The 13,849-nt window shown below is 44.4% G+C and overlaps 1 protein-coding gene across 3 annotated transcripts in view; it reads right to left on the bottom strand.

The window, feature by feature from the left end:
• Positions 1–13,849, bottom strand: part of CENPP (centromere protein P) — a 165,201-nt gene that overhangs the window by 64,434 nt on the left and 86,918 nt on the right. The window lies entirely within an intron of this gene.

Raw genomic sequence — 13,849 nt, 5'->3', positions numbered from 1 at the left:
AACTTGAATAATTGGGATGAATGGGGACTAAAAGGGAACTGGTGATGAGGGTTACTAGAGTGTATAATGCTAAAATCTCGAGTACTGAGGGAAAGTTAGGATATTAGTAATGATCGGAGGTATTTGCAACCAGATTACTGGACTGGAAAAGGAATTTGGCTGCATGGAAATGTAACTGTAATAGAACAAATCAATTATCGGGAAGATGTCAACTGCACATCTTTTATGGATATTGTCTTTTCAACATAAGCAAACAGAACACTCCATTCTGATGAAAGTATAGCTCAGAAAAAAATTCCATGGTCTCCTTTGTAATTCTTCCATCATTTCTATTTACCTTACCATTTGCCAGACATTTCTCTCATATTTGGTGAACTGTATTGGTATGGTATTATATGGATTGGCTACTGCAGTGGTAGCCAAAGTGGTGCCATCAGATGTTCCCAGATTTAAACTCCCCTCATCCCTACTGGCGGAGGCTGATGGGAACTGTAGTCCAACAACATATAGAGGGGATCAGGTTGGCTACCCTGAGCTGCTATGTCTCATGAAACTATGTAAATATCATTGTACAACATTCCAGTGCTGGGTACAGTAGACAGTAATGGAAAATAAAGCCTGTTCTTTCTGGAACAGAGGTTGTTTAAAAAAGTGAAGGATGTATGATCTCAGTGTTTATTCCTTCAAATCCCATGTCAAATTCCCCAAGACAGTTAAGTGGCTTGTGATTAATACTCCAGTCATCCTTAGCAATTTTTATTTCGTAACTTGAAGAAAATACTGAAATTATATGACAGGTTAGGAGACCTTTATTTTCAATATTATTGGTTTTGCTTCACTCACCATTACATGATCTATAATACTTTAGTCTTTCCATCCCAGTCTAGGATGGCTGTAATAGGTCTGAGCCATTGCCTTGGCTAGTGATAGATAATTAGAACAATACAGAAGTGTTCTTTGTAATAAGGCCACTGACCTATTGACTGGGTGGTACTGTGACTTTATATGGTTGCATTTCCCTTAAAAAAACAGCTTCACAACTTTGGGGTGGTTTCTGATGCTCAAGAGGCAGCTGTCCACTAGCACATATTTTTCAGCTTTTGCTGGTGCATCAAATATGCTAACTCCGGGAGCAGTCAAACCTGGCCGACAGTCAGTTACATTTAGTTACATTAGTTATCACTAGTTACATTTAGACTGGACTACTGTAATTATGGGACGCGGGTGGCGCTGTGGGTAAAAGCCTCAGCGCCTAGGGCTTACCGATCGAAAGGTCGGCGGTTCGAATCCCCGCGGCGGGGTGCGCTCCCGCTGCTCGGTCCCAGCGCCTGCCAACCTAGCAGTTCGAAAGCACCCCTGGGTGCAAGTAGATAAATAGGTACCGCTTACCAGCGGTACCTATCTACTCACCAGATGCAGCTTTGTCACGCTGGCCACGTGACCCGGAAGTGTCTCCGGACAGCGCTGGCCCACGGCCTATAGAGTGAGATGGGCGCACAAACCCCAGAGTCTGTCAAGACTGGCCCGTTCGGGCAGGGGTACCTTTACCTTTACCTTACTGTAATTATGAGGAACGCGGGTGGCGCTGTGGGTTAAACCAGAGCCTAGGACTTGCTGATCAGAAAGTTGGCAGTTCGAATCCCCATGATGTGGTGAACTCCCGTTGCTGGGTCCCTGCTCCTGCCAACCTAGCAGTTCGAAAGCACGTCAAAGGGCAAGTAGATGAATAGGTACCGTTCTGGCGGGAAGATAAACGGCGTTTCCGTGCGCTGCTCTGGCTCGCCAGAAGTGGCTTAGTCATGCTGGCCACATGACCCGGAAGCTGTACGCCGGCTCCGTCGGCCAATAAAGCGAGATGAGCGCCGCAATCCCAGAGTCGGTCACGACTGGACCTAATGGTCAGGGGTCCCTTTACCTTTACTGTAACTATGCCTTATGTAGAACTGCCACTGAAAATTGTTCAAAAAGTTCCACTAGTGACAAATGCTGTTGCTAAACTTTTGACTGGTGGTACATTTCAGGAGCTTCTCGCTCCTTTGCTATACTGTTGCATTTGTTGTCAGTTCGCCTCAATGAGATTTAAATCCCGTAATGAATTAGGACCAAGTTACCTAGAAGCAAGGGAGAAGTGGGGCATGTACAATCTTAGCAGTGTGTACTAACATGCTGCTTATTCACAGTAAGCCATGGTTTGTTTCGTACTATGTTTTACCATGATGGGTGAATGGGGCTGTGGACCTCACTGCATGAGAAGGTTAGGTTATCTTCTACTTTGCCAGTGTTCTATTGTCATTTAAATACTTTTATTGTCCAGTGTGCTTTTAATTATTTTTCTGCTTAAACATTTTTCCAGTTTTGGCTTCCTTGCTATTTATTAGTTCTGTAGAGTTTATTGCATTTTAAAATTGTTTATATATTTTGCTAGTTGTTTTGGGGCATCTCCATGTTTGAACTGAAAAGTGGGATACCAAACCCTAAATAGATAAACAAACAAACAGATTCCACTGTGTACATGGGGCTGAGTTCTTCCACTGATGAAAATCAGAAACCTGAGTGCTCATGACTACCAAATTCTTGATGCCTTATAAAGAAAGATTGTATCCCACTTTAATCTAAGAACTGAGAAACCGAATTTAAAAAATGGATGATAAAATAAGGCCCAGAAGCTGCACCCAATGATTCTGCTTACTTCATTTTTTCGTACTACTTTATGCATGTGATTTTGAATTGCTCCCTACAATTATGTTTGGTAATTCTCCCACAGAAATATAAATATTTACAATTCTGGTGAAAGAACAAATGCAGAACACTGTATTTTCAGTAAATTACTAGTTTATTCTATAGTCCACATACCTCCTAATCAAATGATATTTTAGATTTTTGTTTTAGAGGAGGTAAGTATCTGGTTTATAAGTTAAGCATTATTGTTTTATATCTTAGATAAAAGTCAGATATAATCAACTGCATGGTTTCAAGGAGGAGCCAAGTTTTAAGAAGAGTATTATTTAGCTCATGTATGTATGCATGCTCAGAGACCAATACCCCAATGGCTTAGTCTTTATGCTGGTGAACAAAAAGGAAACGAAAATAGAAATAACATAAACTCTTGGCTTTCAAGAATCATATAATTGTTAGCTTTTGCTTTTTAGACATCTTTTATAAAGCAATGGGTATTTTTTTCCAGGCCACGCAAGCATAAAATACGAACAAGCACTCCATTAAATTACAATAATGCTACCCAAAAATGTTGTCCAAATACCAACATTATTTGATACTTCTGGGAAGGGAGTGGAAGAGGACATGACAAATACAGTTACAGTACACCAAGTGAACATTTCCTGCAACCAATGAATGACATAAACCAAGCCTATATACTGGAAACGTTTGATGACCTGCTCAAATAAGATTCATCCCATTTACTTGTTAATCAAAAGAACTGTGGTTCTAAGTAAAGGCAACTGAATGTTTCCATGGGGCAGTGCCCCCAGACGGTACGCAAGGGTACGCAGTACCAGCATCTCTTTTTGTTGTTGTTAAAAAGTTTGACACTTACTGTACAACTTCATGGTGAGTACTGGCACCTTTTGTTCTAGAGACAAAGCACTGCCATGGGGGTTGCATTCTGGGTCAACACTCACATTGGTGGAACACACATAAGCCTGCCCCATCCCCATTCTTCCCTCTTTTGGGTCCAGAAAAGGACCCACATGTTGGCGGCCACATATCAATTGGACATGTCTAAAATGGTTGCCACGTGTACTACTGCTTTGAGACCTAGATGGTGAGAAGTGGGATATAAAATTTAAAAAGAAAATAAATGACAGAGACACTAATCAAACTTCTTGATACTAATTGTGATGGTAGGACAAGCCAGAACCTACCTATCTGGAACATCCTCTATAAATCTGGTTGTTAAATTATGAAATTCTGCCAAAAAAAGACATGTTCCAACTCTTTGGTTTTCATTTTTCCTCCGACTTACAATAAAATTTTACATTTATTGAGCGAGTTAGCCTTTCCTCCTTTGATATTTGGCCAATGGGGCTTCAATCTTCAATAAGCTTTCTTTTTATTTTTAAAAATGCAAGCTTATCTAAAAACTTTACTCTTCCCAAGGCTATTCTGTAATCTTCATAGCAGAACGCAATTTTCTATGGCCCGAATTCAAGATTGTACAGTGGTGTCTCGCAAGACGGAAAACTCGCTAGACGAAAGGGTTTTCCGTTTTTGAGCTGCTTCGCAAGACGAATTTCCCTATGGGCTTGCTTCGCAAGACGAAAACGTCTTGCAAGTTTGTTTCCTTTTTCTTAACACCGTTAATACAGTTGTGACTTGACTTCGAGGAGCAACTCATAGAACGCAGTGTACATAGTAGCCTTTTTTGAGGTTTTTAAAGACTTTGGTGATTTTTGAAGCTTTTCCAAAACTTCTTTTGCAGCCATTTGGTAAGTTAAGCTTTTAAAACTTTTTTTTTGGGGGGGTGGATTTTGGGTTGGGGTGTTTGGAATTCAAGGACTTGGTGTTGGAAAGGGGTTTGCAAGAATCTGGAAGCTTGTGTGTCTTTTTCAGCATTTTTATGATTTTCTGTGACCATTGGGCCACTCTGCTGTTTTATTAAAAAAATTCTGGGTTTGAATTTTGAAATGCTCTTTACAGTATGTGTGACTTTAAAGAGCACTTAATAAACTCTTGTTGTACCAAATTTGGCTTTGTTTGGAATTTTTTGTGCAAAGGAACGCATTAATTGATTTTCAATGCATTCCTATGGGAAACCGTGCTTCGCAAGACGAAAAATTCGCTAGACGAAAAAATTCGCGGAACGAATTAATTTCGTCTTGCGAGGCACCACTGTATTCATTTCATCACAATGGTGCTCATACACCTGTACTCTTACTACTGTTTCAGTAATTCCATGATGGCATTACACTTCTCACACTTGTAGATATATAGTTGACTTCTTCAGTCCGTTCTTCTTGCATTCATTGTATGACAGAAAATAGGGAACACAGGCATTTGATATCTTGTTTTCTGTTTACCGATATTTCAGTTTGTCCTAACTATTATCAACACCAATATAACTTACCTTAGTACACTTAATATACAGTTGCAATCAAAATTATTCAACCTCCATTGCAAATGAGGTTTATTATCAAAATCAAACAAAAGCAATTGAAATAGCTCGACACAGTGGATGCTTCAAGTGGTTTCTCCATTTTTTTCTGTTTGCAAAAACTCTTGCACAAATATGTTGTGTTGCACAAACTACCTCTCAATATCTTTCCATGGATTACTAAAGATTATATACTACAGCCTCTATCTTTCTTGTTCACCATTTTTCTCATACTGGAATGTAGCCCTCAATATATCAATCTTACAAGTTCCTACATGAGAGTTCATTACTACATTTTCTCCTTTTGTCCGTTCATGATTCTTTCTAAACCTCACTGTACATCTCACAAATCATGCCTGGCCTTCTTGCTGGAACTGCATGCTGTTAACTTCATGACTTCTATGTTTCTTATTGTTTAAAAATCACCAGAACAGCTTATGCTGTGAGAAAGGACTGACAACTAATGAATGAAGCACCAAATCAAAATGCTTGACTGATCCCAGAGAGCACTGAGTCATGACCAGTACACAAGACAATCAAGAGCAAGCATAGCTTGCTTTCAGGAACATTTTCCAATTTCATGTAGCTATATTTATCATCTGGGTGCAAAACTTTAGAAAAATGAATTGTGCGGTTGAGTGTACAGCGTTTATTCTGGTTCTCTAACCCAACATACCAGCATATTTCAATACAATAGTCATCCGTCCAACACTTTAAAAAAAGCATTGAATTTACAGTGCAAACAGAGGAAAAAAAGGTACAGAGAATGAGCAAAACTTCTGAACAAGGTTTAAGTATGCATTAATAGATAAAAGAGTAAAAAAGCTTCTGTGCAGTATTTGTGTTTATATAAATGTTTATGTGATTTTTTTTTCTTTTGACATCTGGTAAAAGATCAAAAAATAACTACAGTTCTGAAATAATGGATTTTCCATAGTCAAGCAACATAAACAATGTACAGCTTTTTAAAATAAGCCAGACTGAACTAAAGTCAAAACATATCACTAGAAAATTATGTCATATTAAATCATCTTGGCCCAATTCAAAAATGAGAATTTGTATTTTCAGGAGCTAGTATCATCAAAAAACAATGGGGGGAAATAAGCGGAAAATGTATTGCAGGATGTTCATATGGAAATATCATTTTAAAAATGTAATGCAAATGTTATATGAGTATTTAAAGAAAATGGATGAAAAGATACTTGAGGTTTTAAAATGTGTGTACTAGTGCTAATCATATTGCAATAGGACAGGAACCCCAAATATGGCTGCTATTTATAGACACTAACTGACATATTACTATTACATAATCTAATGGCATTTTTATATTACACAAAAGTCCAGTTGGAGCATACTCTGCCATAATGTCAACTATTTTAAAGCAGTGCTATTATTCTGAATTGATTTGCTAGGAAATTGTATTTTGATTAGTTTATGTTGATTTAACTAGAATCAGCTGTTGTTGTAATAAGTTTTTTAAATATAAAAAATAGGCTTAATATACACAAGGTTTGCTCACTATTATTAGTCTGATTATTGCTTTACTCAAGATATGTAACTTCTCTGCTAAGCCCTAAAAATCATTCAAATTATGGAAGAGACACTTGTTATCTGATTATTTTCCCCAATTGTGACCTCTGTTACTCTACTATAGTAATGTCTGCTAAGATGATTACCCACTGGGCCAATTGTTGCAGGATCTGCCAATAATACCAGTGTGTTGTTGTGACCCGATGGAGGTGAATTGGCCATGGATAGAAGAATTAACTGTGGCAACTGGGAACAGACAAGAAAATTCATGAGATCTCAGAATCTTATGCTGTATTTGAGTGGAAATAAAGAAAGACTGAAAAGTAAAGGACTCACTATGCAGCTTCCAAAGCAGGGCTTGCCTTAGGAAGGAGGATGAGGATCACAAGTGCAGCTAAACCTTGTCACTTACTATGACAGATGGCCAGGTAAAGCGAAGTTTGATGGTACAATATGGGCAAAACTCCACCAGAGTGATATAGCTCTCAGTATGCTGAGCTAGAGCTTCACTCTGATTGGCTGTGGGTACGGCTAGCCAGAAAGGGGTAGAGACAACACTTTGAGAGGGAAAGGGAAAGAGAGATTTGGTTCTTGGCATTGGACTTCATAACAGCATAACCTCTGAGCTGTATAAAATCTTCCCTGAGGGAATATTTCCAGCCAGAGAAGTCAGACTCTGAGCGGAGAGTTAGCTTGAAAGATAATGTTTATTATCTTTCAAGGGTATACAGACACGTGAGAACTGGGAAGCTCAATTTTGGGAGCAGAGGAGTTGTGAGGGAATACTCTATGTCAGCGGTTCCCAACTAGTTAATTACTGAGGACCCCCTATTTTTCAAAAGCCAAGCCACAGACTCCCTACTTTTGAAAATTTTGATCACTCTATGGTAGTTACCTGTGCAAAGCAATTTTTTTGAAGAAAATGTGCAGTAGCCCCTAATAAGCAAAGGATTTTAGATATACTAAAAAACAGACCATAAAAGTTGTGATATTACCACAAATTGCCTATCCCCAGACGGTAGTAAAAACTTGTCTCCATTGCTCCACTACAACTGAATTAAAAAAGCAATTATGTCCCTAACTTGTAAGTGTTCTATATGCAGAAGGCTTTTTATATGAGAGAGTATTCCTTATTGAGATGGTACATCTTAGCAAAACTAAGGGCCAGGCTTAGATTTTGCATAGTTGCGCTTTTGTTTTTGTTTGTTTTTTAAATAAAGGCGCACTCTGCATCTATTCTGGGTCTGAGTCATATACCCAAGAGACAACATTTCTGAGGTGGGACAATATATTGAACTAAGCCGAAGGCTAGCTCAATTGCCTCAGGCTTTCTGGTTCCCCAGTATTGGTGGTAAAAATCTGCCTCAAGTAGGAGGAAAGGTGCAGGTTCAGATTCACCTACTTTTCTGCATCCTGGGATGGGAGAATTACATAAATCATAATATCAATGGCTAGAAGTCATGATGGACTACCTCAGTCCATCATGGAGCATCAGTGTCTCGCTCTTTTTTTACTATCAATGCTATGTCATGTTATCGTTTATGTTATCTAAATATGGATAATGCTATGTCATTCTAGGATGCTATTAAAGTGCAGAGAAGTCTTATTTTAAGACACACCTGTTCAAACTACCCTGCTGTTAAATTTTCTAGTGAGTAGATTGTCCTCATAAAAGGAACTTTCCCAGTAAACTCATTGGGACAGCCACATGGAAGTACCTTCCTTGAAAGGCTCATCATGCATTCTACTCTTGCTTGGTGTGCTTGGTGTTCCCCTGGGCATCTTGAATGGATTATTGACTATTTCTCGGGACATAACAACATAACATAACATAACATAACATAACATAACATAACATAACATAACATAACATAACATAACATAACATAACATGAGCCCTGTTGTATCAGTTCAAGGTCTTTTTGATCCCATGGCTAATCAGATGCCATTGGGAAGCACATAACAAATCTCCATTCTTTTCAACTCAGAGAATAGGGATCATGTATGGGAGAGGGTTGTTGTATCCATTCCCTGCTTATGAGTTATGAGAGAGGGAAAAGACCTCTCCCTGCTGTTTCATAATGTGCTTTTTGAAGTTCAAGTTATAAAAGACATTTGTTATGTGGCATGGGAAATTACTATTTTAGAAACATAAGCTGAAGTTCCTTTGGGTGTTTGGACTTTGTTGACCAGTTTGTAGGATCTTGAGCAGCGTGTTTCCAACCAATCTGCTGGAGGATACTGAAAAATCATAGTATGCTGGCCTCTTCAAAGAATCCAGTTCAGTTGGATGTCCTACTTCTTTTATGTTGACTAAGAATGTGTGTGTAAATGGAGTGGTGGTCTTTTCCTCTCTCTGCCCAGCAATCATTAGGTCAGGTAAGGGGCCATATTTGGCGCTAAACTTTAACTAGATGCATTTTGGGAGAAGGGTGTGTCAGCAAACTCACTATGCACCCCAGTGGGCACCTTGCTTGAGACCACTGCCATAGCTCTCTCTCTATATGATCATCCTGTAACCCAATACATAGTTGTTTATTTAAATACCTCTGCCTTCAGCTCTACTGATATTCCCTTAAATATAACCAACATAGAATAATTCATTTACTGTTAGGTTGTCCTGGGTAGAAAGATGGAGACGTCTTCATTTATGTAAGAAATGGCACACTGCAGAAATTTTATGAGGTGTGTACTTGCACATCAGAAATGGACTTGAATGAATAATAATAATAATAATAATAATTTATTATTTATACCCCGCCCATCTGGCTGGGCCTCCCCAGCCACTCTGGGCGGCTTCCATAAAAACCAAAAATACAATAAAATATCACACGTTAAAAACTTCCCTGAACAGGGCTGCCTTAAGATGTCTCCTGAATGTCAGATAGTTGTTTATCACTTTGACATCTGCTGGAAGGGCGTTCCACAGGGCGGGCGCCACTACCGAGAAGGCCCTCTGCCTGGTTCCCTGTAGCTTTGCTTCTCGCAATGAGGGAACCGCCAGAAGGCCCTCGGCGCTGGACCTCAGCGTCCGGGCAGAATGATGGGGGTGGAGACGCTCCTTCAGGTATACTGGACCGAGGCCGTTTAGGGCTTTAAAGGTCAGCACCAACACTTTGAATTGTGCTCGGAAACGTACTGGGAGCCAATGCAGGTCTTTCAAGACCGGTGTTATATGGTCTCGGCGGCCGCTCCCAGTCACCAGTCTAGCTGCCGCATTCTGGATTAGTTGTAGTTTCCGAGTCACCTTCAAAGGTAGCCCCACGTAGAGTGCATTGCAGTAGTCCAAGCGGGAGATAACCAGAGCATGCACCACTCTGGCGAGACAGTCCGCAGGCAGATAGGGTCTCAGCCTACGTACCAGATGGAGCTGGTAAACAGCTGCCCTGGACACAGATTTGACCTGCGCCTCCATGGACAGCTGTGAGTCCAAAATGACTCCCAGGCTGCGCACCTGGTCCTTCAGGGGCACAGTTACCCCATTCAGGACCAGGGAATCCTCCACACCTGCCCGCCTCCTGTCCCCCAAAAACAGTACTTCTGTCTTGTCAGGATTCAACCTCAATCTGTTAGCCGCCATCCATCCTCCAACCGCCTCCAGACACTCACACAGGACCTTCACCGCCTTCACTGGTTCTGATTTAAAAGAGAGGTAGAGCTGGGTATCATCCGCATACTGATGAACACCCAGCCCAAACCTCCTGATGATCTCTCCCAGCGGCCGCATGTAGATGTTAAAAAGCATGGGGGAGAGGACAGAACCCTGAGGCACCCCACAAGTGAGAGCCCAGGGGTCTGAACACTCATCCCCCACCACCACTTTCTGAACACGGCCCAGGAGGAAGGAGCGGAACCACTGTATGACAGTGCCCCCAGCTCCCAGCCCCTCAAGACGGTCCAGAAGGATGCTATGGTCGATGGTATCGAACGCCGCTGAGAGATCCAGCAGAACTAGGAAACAGCTCTCACCTTTGTCCCTAGCCCGCCGGAGATCATCAACCAGTGCGACCAAGGCAGTTTCAGTCCCATGATGAGGCCTGAATCCCGACTGGAAGGGATCCAAATGGTCCGCTTCTTCCAGGCGTGCCTGGAGTTGTTCGGCAACCGCTCGCTCAATCACCTTGCCCAGGAATGGAAGATTTGAGACTGGGCGATAGTTGGCCATCGTGGCCGCATCTAAAGATGGTTTTTTAAGAAGCGGTTTAATAACCGCCTCTTTCAGCGGGTCTGGGAAGGCTCCCTCACGGAGGGAAGCATTCACCACCCCACGAAGCCCATCGCCCAGTCCTTCCCGGCTAGCTTTTATAAGCCAGGATGGGCAAGGATCCAGGAGACAGGTGGTTGGTTTCACTCGTCCAAGCAGCCTGTCCACATCCTCGGAGGTAACAGATTGGAATTGATCCCACTCAACTTGACTAGACAGAACTCTAGCACTCTCCCGCCCCGGCCCTGCTCCCACGGTGGAGTCTACTTCTTCCCGAATCTGAGCGATTTTATCTGCAAAAAACTTTGCAAAATCATTGCAGGAGAACATGTGGCCCGTATTGGGCCCCGATGTTGCAGGTGGTTCCGCTAAATTGTGAACCACCTGAAAAAGTCTCCTGCTGCTGTTTTCTGCAGATGCAATAGAGGCGGTGAAGAAATTCTTCTTCGCCGTCGCTATCGCCACTTGGTAGGCTCGACGTTGAGCTCTAACCTGTGTCCGGTCAGATTCAGAATGAGTTATCCGCCACCGGCGCTCTAGCCGTCTCAACGATTGTTTCATTGCCCTCAGATCCGTGGAAAACCACGGGGCTGTCCGGGCTCCATGCAATCGGAGAGGGCGCTTCGGAGCCAAACAGTCAATAGCCCTGGTTAACTCCACATTCCAGCGGGCCACCAGGGAATCGGCTGAAAGGCCATCAACATGGGATAAAGTATCCCCTACCACTCTCTGGAAACCATTTGGATCCATTAAGTGGCGGGGGCGGACCATCCGAATTGGTCCCACCTCCCTGCAGAGGGGAAGGGTCGCGGAGAAGTCCAGTTGCACCAGGAAGTGATCTGACCATGGCACTTCTTTCGTTTCGCTTTTACTTAGTGTCAGATCACCAACATCCATAGAGGTAAACACCAGGTCCAAGGCATGTCCACGGCTGTGGGTTGGGCCAGACTTATTCAGGGACAGCCCCATGGAGGCCATGCTTTCCACGAAGTCCCGAGCGGCCCCTTGTAAGGTCGTGTCGGCATGGATGTTAAAATCCCCTAGGACAACCAAGCTAGGTGTCTCCAGGAGAACATCCGCCACGACCTGAAGCAGCTCGGGCAGGGAATCCTTGGTGCAGCGGGGAGGTCGGTACACCAAAAGGAATCCTGTACTGCCCCTATTGCCCAACTTCCAGAACATGCACTCAGAAAACTGGGTCTTCCCAATAGGACGCCTGGTGCAAACTAATGACTTCCTAAAAATCACTGCAACCCCCCCTCCCCGCCCATGTGACCTGGGTTGCTGTGCGTAAGAGAAACCTGGTGGACAAGCAGCGGCAAGGACAGGCCCATCTGCTTCATCCAACCAAGTCTCTGTTACACATGCCAGGTCAAGTCCTCCATCCACGATCAAGTCATGGATGGCAGTGGTCTTATGAATCATTGACCTGGCATTGCACAGCAGCACCTTCAGGTCATGTGGGTATCCCTTGCTGATTCTAGTATCCATCCGGTCAGGACCAGACCCGGAGGCAGGGATAGTCCTCAGACAACGACTAAACCTGCCTCCTCTGTAATGGCATGGTCTGGTCTTAGCGTAACTCCTCCTCCTACCCGTGATCACTGAGATCGGTTGTCCCAGTGCATCCCCCCCTGTGGAACATGCCCCAGCCATTTTGTGGGCTGGGGCCCACTCCCCGGCAGCCCTGACCCCTCCCCCTAAAAACAAAATAACACCTTAAACAAACAAACAAAACCAATAAACCAATACAAAAAAAAAAAATGTAAAAATTACAAAAACATCAAATTAATAATAATAATAAAAATTCCCCAAGCCCAACCAAACATCAATCCCACCCCCACCCCCCACATACAAAAAATCCAGAGAAAATTTTTAAAAACATTTTAAAAACACTCTGTGCCTCTCCGGCAGTAACAACTGTCCTAGTGAGGCCTGTCAGGCCCCGCCCTGGGCCAGGTGGTAAGTGGCAGGGAGGAGCAGGGCCCTCAGCACTCACTCAGGGGAGTCCTCCTGGGCAGCAGGCCACAAGCAGCAGGCAGTCCTTGTGAGGCCCCAGGCCCCGCCCCAAGCCAGATGGTAAGTGGCAAAAGCAGGGCCCTCAAGCACTCACTCAGGGAGTCTTCCTGGGCAGCAGGCAGCAAGCAGCACGCAGTCCTTATGAGGCCCCAGGCCCCGCCCCAAGCCAGATGGTAAGTGGCAAGAGCAGGGCCCTCAGGCACTCACTCAGGGGACTCCTCCTGGGCAGCAGGCCGCAAGCAGCACGCAGTCCTTGTGAGGCCCCAGGCCCCGCCCCAAGCCAGATGGTAAGTGGCAAGAGCAGGGCCCTCAGGCACTCACTCAGGGGACTCCTCCTGGGCAGCAGGCCGCAAGCAGCACGCAGTCCTTGTGAGGCCCCAGGCCCCGCCCCAAGCCAGATGGTAAGTGGCAAGAGCAGGGCCCTCAGGCACTCACTCAGGGGACTCCTCCTGGGCAGCAGGCCGCAAGCAGCACGCAGTCCTTGTGAGGCCCCAGGCCCCGCCCCAAGCCAGATGGTAAGTGGCAAGAGCAGGGCCCTCAGGCACTCACTCAGGGAGTCTTCCTGGGCAGCAGGCAGCAAGCAGCACGCAGTCCTTGTGAGGCCCCAGGCCCCGCCCCAAGCCAGATGGTAAGTGGCAAGAGCAGGGCCCTCAGGCACTCACTCAGGGGACTCCTCCTGGGCAGCAGGCCGCAAGCAGCACGCAGTCCTTATGAGGCCCCAGGCCCCGCCCCAAGCCAGATGGTAAGTGGCAAAAGCAGGGCCCACAAGCACTCACTCAGGGAGTCTTCCTGGGCAGCAGGCAGCAAGCAGCACGCAGTCCTTGTGAGGCCCCAGGCCCCGCCCCAAGCCAGATGGTAAGTGGCAAGAGCAGGGCCCTCAGGCACTCACTCAGGGAGTCTTCCTGGGCAGCAGGCCGCAAGCAGCAGGCAGTCCTTGTGAGGCCCCAGGCCCCGCCCCAAGCCAGATGGTAAGTGGCAAGAGCAGG

This window comes from Podarcis bocagei, assembly GCF_964188305.1.
Source record: "Podarcis bocagei genome assembly, chromosome: 2".
Lineage (NCBI taxonomy): Eukaryota > Metazoa > Chordata > Lepidosauria > Squamata > Lacertidae > Podarcis > Podarcis bocagei.
This window is presented reverse-complemented; position numbering and strand designations above follow the sequence as displayed.